This window comes from Micropterus salmoides, unplaced genomic scaffold, assembly GCF_014851395.1.
Source record: "Micropterus salmoides isolate LMB-PRFRI ecotype aquatic unplaced genomic scaffold, ASM1485139v1 Ms_hic_scaffold_5, whole genome shotgun sequence".
Classification (NCBI taxonomy): domain Eukaryota; kingdom Metazoa; phylum Chordata; class Actinopteri; order Centrarchiformes; family Centrarchidae; genus Micropterus; species Micropterus salmoides.
This window is the reverse complement of record NW_024044237.1, coordinates 34,101,462-34,110,046: the sequence shown is the minus strand read 5'-3', so window position 1 is coordinate 34,110,046 and position 8,585 is coordinate 34,101,462. Positions and strand designations below refer to the sequence as shown.

General features: G+C 41.2%; 1 pseudogene; it reads left to right on the top strand.

Moving 5' to 3' along the window:
• The window catches only part of LOC119888446, a 27,882-nt pseudogene extending 24,482 nt beyond the window's left edge, over nt 1-3,400 (top strand).
• The last annotated feature ends 5,185 nt before the right edge of the window (nt 3,401-8,585 follow it).

Here is an 8,585-nt window from a genome sequence, read left to right as displayed (position 1 = left end):
TTTTAAGTTAAGCGGTTAAGTAACTTTTTAGATCATCCATTATGTGATAAGTCCGTGGGTATTTGTTCTTGTGAAGTTGGAAATAATTTCCCCTGTTTTAAACAACAACACTTGTTGATGTTATACTGTAAATTTTTGGGGGTCTTTATTTTTGAGAGAGAGAAAGAGAGACTTGGACCTGGCTGCTGTGGTAAAAAGTGTGAGCTAACTGGCACCCCATGTGTTGAAATAAATTAACACAGTGTGTCTCCTTGCTGGTTATTCCAACACATTCAGAATCATTACCGCAGGCGACTCACTTCCTGCCCCTTGTAAAATGTATATTTTAAAGGCTCTATATCACAGTTTTGTATTTCTTTTTTTTTTTTAATACCGTAAACGTGCAATGACTAGTCGCCTAGGAAAATCATTAGTTGGGGGGGGGGCAGCCCCTTTTGTGAAGGACAGGAAACTTATGATACTGGAGATATTTTAGACCATATATCATAATGTAAAATCTGAATCTGTAAGGTAACCATTTGCTCCTGCTATCAAATAAATGTAGTGGAGCAAAAAGTTAAATATTTCCCTCCAAAGTGTAAAGGAGGAAAAGTAGAAAATCTCCCAAAAACATCAAGATCCAAGTAAAGCACCAAAATACACCTATGATATCAAAGAGCACTGTGTTACAGTTACAGTTCAAACTATTGGCTTTTAGCAGCTTTAATAGATAAATATCAGGGTATCACAACATATTGCAATAACACATTATTGAAACTTTATCACACCTCTACCAAGTAAAATATTAAAACCCAACATGTCAAGTTTTTATGCTGCAAAAGAGCCCTCCCCAGAGAGATGTAGCGTTATATTAGATAAAATGAATGATGTAAGTTTTTGGAGTGGTGGTATGCCTTGAAAATAGTGATAAGCTACTAAATCTTGGCATGCCTGAATGTGTGACAAATGTGTTAGATGGAGAGCTTAAATAAAAGTGAAAAACTCCTACATACTGCCTCACCTGCTGCTGGTGTATTTGATTCTAAATGACCAGGTACACATCAACAAGCTGGGTTTTGGTTTTAAAGATTATTATTTGAATATCATGGCAATTCATCTTTTCGTTAGATATTTGAGTCTGAACCAACATGGTGGAGCGCTTCTAACTCAAATTTATTTATATAGCACATTTGAAAACAACCCTAGTTGACCAAAGCGCTTTCCAAATTCAGGATACACAACAAATGTACATGACGAAGACAGAAGAAAAGGTGAAAAATGTTGAAACTCGATCGATTTGACAGCCAGTGAATAGAGGTGGGTCTTTAGCAAGGACTTGAAAATTTCAGAAGTCGGAGCAGTTATTATTTGAGCAGTTAAAATATCGAAGAGATCAGGAAGAGTCACTGAAAAGGCTCAGTCACCTTTATTTTTTAACCTAGATCTGGGGACACCGAGGAGCATCTGATTGGATGACCTCAGTGCTTTGACAGGAGTGTGATCATATAAAAGTTCTGATAAATAAAAAGGTGCCAGCCGATTTAAATTCTTAAAAACAAGCAATAAAATCTTAAAATCACTTCTAAAGCAGACGGGAAGCCAGTGGAGCGAGGCTAAAACTGGAGTAATGTGCTCACGCTTTTTAGTTCCTGTTACAAGTCTAGCTGTTGCATTCTGGACTGGATCCACTCCAACATATAAAGAATCACAGTAGTCTAGCCGAGACGTTATAAATTCACGTTTGTTCATTTAGCTGACGCATTTATCTAGAGCGATTTACAATTGCTATATATGTCAGAGGTCTCACGTCTGTGGAGCAACTAGGTGTTAAGTGTCTTGCTCAGGGGCACATTGGTGGATGTGTCACAGTAGGGAATTGAAACTGGGTCTCTCACATCAAAGACATCTGTCTCATCCACTGCTCCATCACCATCCATAAATCCATCAGTGTTTCCCATTAATTAACGAAATGGTGGCTGCCCGCCATAGTCTCTGCCACTCGTTTGTGAGAAGGCGATTAAGCTAGCTGCACACGTATTCAAGCCTTTATGGTAAACCCGCTGTAACGGACCAGTGCGAGCTGACAGGCAGGTTAGCAACTTTATCCTGTCAGTTTCTCTCTTTACAACGACAAGTGTTGCAGTATGAGAGTCTGACCTGCAGAGAGGCTGTGAAGTCTTCATGTTGCGCGATACTAGAACCACATACAACATTATTTATCAAACTGGGTCGGACTTAATGAATTTAGTGCGAGGACGTACGGTTTTCAAAATAAGGTGTCTATAAAGTATGGCAATAAGATTAATTTCATTATGTTCACAGAAAGTATAAAATTTATTACGTGTCTTATAAAAGTTTTTTTTTTTAAAACAATGAAATGTTAGGGAAATTACTTATTCTATTTTCTATTCTTTGATTTAGGGTTTCTGGAAAAACATTAAATTTGTTTACTTGTGTTTCATCTCTGTTTCATCACCATTTATAGCTGTACAATGGGTTTATGATTAAATAGTTTAGAGCACAACATTGTTTACAAGCGTACAAAGTTCTTCATAGATCTAATCTTAATTTTGCACCAAATTAATGAATTTAACTTTAAAATATACAAAATTTTCTTCTGGGGATGGCATGCACCCGGCCCCCTTGATGAGAGGGTCCAAGGCCCACCCACCATAGTCTCTTCACCACGCCAATGTTAGATTTTATAGTGGTTTATTATGATGAATAGTTATGAAAGTAGTGTTTCATAGTTGTTGCCATTCTGAGAAATGCTCATATGCTCAAAGAAGGAAATCCGAGTGTATGGGCAACGCCTGGGAAGTGCTGGTAATGACAGATTGGCCAAACGTGCGTTGGCCGGCAAGAAGGCTGAGGTTGGTGTCATGTGGGTGGGTTGCATGGGGCTTGGAATATGGGACTGAGGATGGGGCTATTGGTGCTTGGCATAGCGGTGCCAGGGGGGAAGAGAGATGAGTCTATGCCGTGGTAAGTCCTGGTGGTGATGCTGATGGCTGGTGCGGTGGATTGGGAAAGGGGAGGAAGGTGTTGTTTATTCCGCATGTATATATCTCTACATATATTTATGTCAGCTGTATGGTTGCCTACACGTAGCACCTTATCGCCAAAGAAATCCTCGTATGTGTAAACACTACTAGGCAATAAGCTCCTTCTGATTCTGATCTGGGATAGCCTCAATGTCTGGCTGGAACCAGGAGTGGAGGTGAACGAACTGGCGGCTGAACTGTCTTCAGCGTATTTAAGGCGTCGATAAGACGTAGTCTGGGGTATCTGTGCGGCCATAGCCGTGCTGGTTGGGGTCATGGGGGTGGCAGCTTCTGGTATTGACTATGCAGGGCCCTCATGTGAGAGGGGGCAGAGGAGATACTGGCATGACACCCGTGGAGGAGGGGGTGGCGCATAGAGAATGCCTATACACGGGGTCTGGAGTTTGCACTCCCGCCCTGGGTGCCCCAAGGTGCCCTGATTAATTGCTGGAGGTGGAAGGCGGCGTGCAGCCTGGGAAGCAAAAGCAAAAGAACCCGGTGCTGCCAGACCAGAAGCTGAGTCCTAGATGATTGAAAGATAGTCGTCCAGCTCCGCCCTGCGATGGGGGAGAACTGAACAATTGTGTCGCGACAGACGGAAAAAGCAAATACGACCTGGCCCTGTGTGAGGGCTGGAGCAGTTTGCGTTACTGCAGTGGGCGTCTGAGTCTGAACTGACGGTGGGTGAGAACTGAGAAACGGGAGAGAAAACGGGTTAGCAGCTTATATACGTGAGTGCATGTGACTGGATTTGAGAAGCACGGGTGGATGAAATGAGTAAAGTACGGAGGGTTGATTGGAGGAATTGAATGAAGCGCAGGTGGTAGAATAAGTGAGAGGGGCGTGGTCCTGTTCCTGAACCTCAGTTTACAGAACTCCATTTAAAATCCTGTGGGAAACACTGAATCCATGGTTTGCTCTTTCAAAATCTTTGGCTTGACTTTAGCCAACAGTCTCAGCAAGACGAAACTGGCTTTTACAACAGGACTAATCTGTTTTTCAAATTTAAAAGCACTGTCAAAGATCGACCTACCACCTGAAATTGCCGTTCCTAGAGCCACATTATGAATGTCGCAATCAATCTGAAGCTAAAGGTAAGATAATAATAATTTAACACAAATGTATTCACATAATTTATATTGAATAAATCATAAACAACTTTAACAATCAAGTTCAACGCTTAAGTGATCAGTTATTAAAATGTATCAAACACTTAATATTGAAACTTATGATAATTTAGGGTTTATCATGAAGTCAAAATGTGAACATTTATGTAAAACAAAACAGGCTTTTAATGCCAATTGAGTAAAAAATGTTTCCTAATTTACATTTACAGCCTTTTGTTTTTGCTGCACAACACAATCCAGTTGTTTTAAATACACACCAGAAACTGAGAATATTAGTACTAGGCATTAAAAAAAAACAAAAAAAAAAACAGATTTATCAAAGAGGAGTTAAAAGGTTTCCAAGTTATGCTTAATACTGAAACCAGGTCTGTGTTTACCACCACATTTTGAATTATTTCTTACTGTATAGCAGCATAAAACTGGAGTAATGACACAACACGTAAAGGAGTATGCCCCATCAGCTCAGCTGATCGGCTGCTCAGTATGACGTATCAAACATCTTCAGCTCCAGTAATCGTGTACTGCATCATCCATCCTAACCGTGGCTGTCGGCCAATCAGAGGAAGTGCAGGGCAGGTGAGCGGATGTAGTTCATGTCAGTGGCACTTCGTCACTCTGACAAACATGTGCTCCAATTAGAAAAGCCATTAATTTCAATTTCAGCTGCAGTCTCACCTCACATCTACGCCTGCTGCTGCACAACGGCTGACTTTGTTCATTTTGTGGTTGGCCGAGTTTGAGTAATAGAGGGCTTGCATGCAATCTACAAGGATTTGTGTGTATGTGTGTTAAAATAGCATTACTATTCAGGAGCTGTTGAGCTTCCAGCAGAGCAGTGTGTCAGCAGAGTCAGGATGTAAAAAGCAGGAGCTGTAAGGAGTCTCCTGCTCGCTCTGCCTTACTAACTTTAATGTTCGTCCTTTTAGCTTCAACCTTTGCTACACACTACCATTAGCAGCTTTTAACAGCTACTAAATGTTGTTTACATCACTGATGAGGCTCAGATATTCTGAATAATAACTTTAAAATGATAATGTTTTGAATAATAACCTGACAATACAGCTAAAATTAAACACAATTAGCATGTTGTGATTTTCTACAGCAGCCTCTTCTCCAAAATTAAAATGGTGTTCCATAATTTGTCTTCTGAAAATTGTGTTTTATTACAACTTGGATGTTATTTTTATCAGAGAATATATAGTAGGGAGCTGTCAGTAAATGAGGGCGGACAGAGAGAGAGGTGAGGAATAATTACAATGTTAACCTGTTATATTAGTCATTTTACTCCTAAATGAGTTTCGTGCCCGACAACACACAACCGAGGTTCCACTAATCAAGCCTAAAAATATTTATTAATATATCTGAAGCAAATATGTTCAGAGAGAAACGTGATGCCACTTAGATGCCATTTTTTTTCCAACATAAAGTTTTACATCAAGGTATCTGCCAAACTTTGGCTTTGTTGATACTGAACATGCCTGATCAATAAAAAATATTTATGGTTATTTTTTGGCACAGGTTAGGGAAAGCCTGTAGTCATGGTGGCAGAGATGGGGATTCGAGTTTGAGACTCGGACTCGTTACCTAAAACCTCCCTACGTTAGTACATCTCTGTTGCGCGTGGCCACATGTGAGAGAGGACAATAAACACCGGCAGCTGCTGTGCCATTCATCATAAACTTTGGCTTTAAAACTTCATATAACAAGGCCCAAACTAAAGAAGCGCTGAATGTAAAATGGGTTAGTAACCTGAGGTTAGTAAACATGTTTAGCTCAGCACTGGTCATCTAACGTTAGCTTGCTACTTGCTTTAGCTACGACCTACCGGAGGGTAACACCGACTGTCATTCATTATGAGATGAAGATGAATGGGCTTGTTTGCTTGCCAAATTCGATTTAACGTAATAATTTACGTCCCGCTGTCTGACATCACATTAAGTATTAACGTTGGCTGCAAACAGGTTACAGGTTCATTAAATCCTTATAGCAGTGCAGTGCTCTAAGCTGCTTGGATGGAACACAGCGGGTGATCCAACACTCATTATAACCACGAGAGACTTGAGACTTGACTTGGACTCCAGCTCAAAGACTTGAGACATGACTTGGACTCTTTTTCAGAGACTTGAGAAACGTCAACACATGCCACGGAGGAGGGATCCTTTTTCCAGGATGGAGAGACATGCAATAGATTTATTATGTGCAAAGTAGACAGAAAACACTGTGAAACTACAAATAGTGGAACCACAACATAGAGGAACAGAATGATACTTTAGAATAATTATCCGGTAGGACAAAACAGGTACTGGACCACATGACCTCTTGAAAGAGGACAGACAACACAAACACACATGAGACAAACTTGAGGGCACACAGAAGGAGAAGAGCCTCCTGAAAGGTGACGGCCATCACCCAAAACATCTGAAATGAGGCACTGATGGTCCGTTGTAGAAAAATTTGAAGAGAGCAAAGGTAGAGAAGAGAAAGGGGGAGAGAGAGAGGGACAGCTTAGACCTAAAGCCCTGTGTATGTGCCATTTAATTTTCTCCACAACAAATTTGTAGCATAAAACAAACTTGATCCACTGATGAGGTCCATTACATACAAATGAGAGCTCCTGGAGTAAGTGGACCTTCATTTAAGATTTTCTTGTCAAACAGAGTGAGAGAAGACTTCTTTTTAGATAGAGAGACAAAGTCCTCCTGACCATTGTGTGTGTAACAGAGTACTTTTACTTAAAGTACTTAAAGATCTGAAGACTTCGTCTGCACGTATAGACAAACATTTTTGTGTGTGTTTTGAATGTTGTTTTGTTAGTACAAGCAGCTACTTTCACCTCTGACCAGACGCCGAAATTTATTTTATTTTACGTCACATTTCCGAGGTAAATCGGAGTCTTGACAATGGAACAATCATCAGTTAGGGAAACATGTCAGACAGCAATCAAAAGCTTCGGATACTCATTTTCTCCACAATCACTCATTCTCGTTTGACGTGTTCAGCTCGTCGCGGGCAGACCTAAACATGTTGAGCGTGTGTGCCGGCTGAGTTCCTCCTCCCCTCTGAGTTCAGCTGAAATGTGTTGGACGCTGCCTTGAATTCAGTTGAGCAGTAACAATAATCCTCAGCAGCAGACAATCCTAATTACAGAGCAGCAAGTGTCTGGCTGCAGCCGAGGTCAGAGGCCGAGCACAGCATATTACAGTCATTGTTCTCCCAATGATCCTGCCGGCCTCCTGAGGATCTCCAAACTAAGCGAATAACTTCCAGCCAGAAACTTGCGAGTGGACTTTTGTCTCCCCAGAGTTGGAGTTAATGGGAAAGGGAAACTGAACTTTTCCCTGAAGTTTAAGTGTTTAACTTGGAGCTACTCGCTGCTGTCTGCGTTCCACACCACAGAGCCTTTTCTTTCGTCTTTCATTTTGTTTTTCTTCAGAGGTTTGGATCCCCCGGCTGCCTCGTCGTACCTCGCCACCCCCGGAGAGCAATACGGGCCTCGGCCTTATCTTTGGGAGGCACATTTGCCCCAGGGAAATCTCCCTGCCTCCACCTTGGGCTCTGCACTTAAGTGATGAACAAGTGAAACATGGCCATTCTTTGTCTGCTCGCCACTAATCAGTGAAGCAGGGCGCTGCTGCTGCTGCTGCCATCTGGCCTCACCGCGCTACCTGCATCACTGACATCACTCCTCCTTCACTCTCTCTTATTCTTCTTGTCTTCCTCTCACAGCATCCCTCCATCAGGTCACAACTTTAAAAACTTTAAACTGCCCTATTAAAAGTGATAAATTAAAAATACTACTGCATTCAGCACATTTGCTTGTAAATTCACTGAAGTATCTGAAGTCAAAGTACTTGTTAGGAAGAAGTGTTGAGTTTAGTTTTGCTTTTGTGAAAAAAACTTGTATCTCCAATTTACTTGACTGAAAATTAAAATTGAATTTCGTAATGCATGAAACCACTTTTAGTCTAAAGAGCATCTTAACACCTCCTTATTTTCAATTGATTCTGGCCCCATAGTAATCTGTTCTTTGCCGTTTTCCAGAGAAGATCTTTTTATCTGTCCTCAAGACTAACAAATCAGTCGGTTGTTCTGAAATAAAATGTCTTTGTGCTCACAAGTCTTTGAGCTAGAGTCCAAGTCAAGTCTCAAGTCTCTGAGCAAGAATAAAAGTCGAGTCTCAAGTCACGCGTGGTTATAATGAGTGTTGTATCACCTGCTGCGTTCAAACCAGGCTGCTTATAAAACTGCATAGCTATAAGGAACTCTGTAATTGTAACCTGTTTTTCACTTACAGAGCCCAACCATGTAATGTGCCATGCCATAAATGACAGCTTATTAACTACCCTACTGTAAGTCAACACACCCGCAGACTCTCAAACCCAGTGTAACGTTAACTAAATGAAACTGTAACGTTGCGTGATCACCAATAAACCTG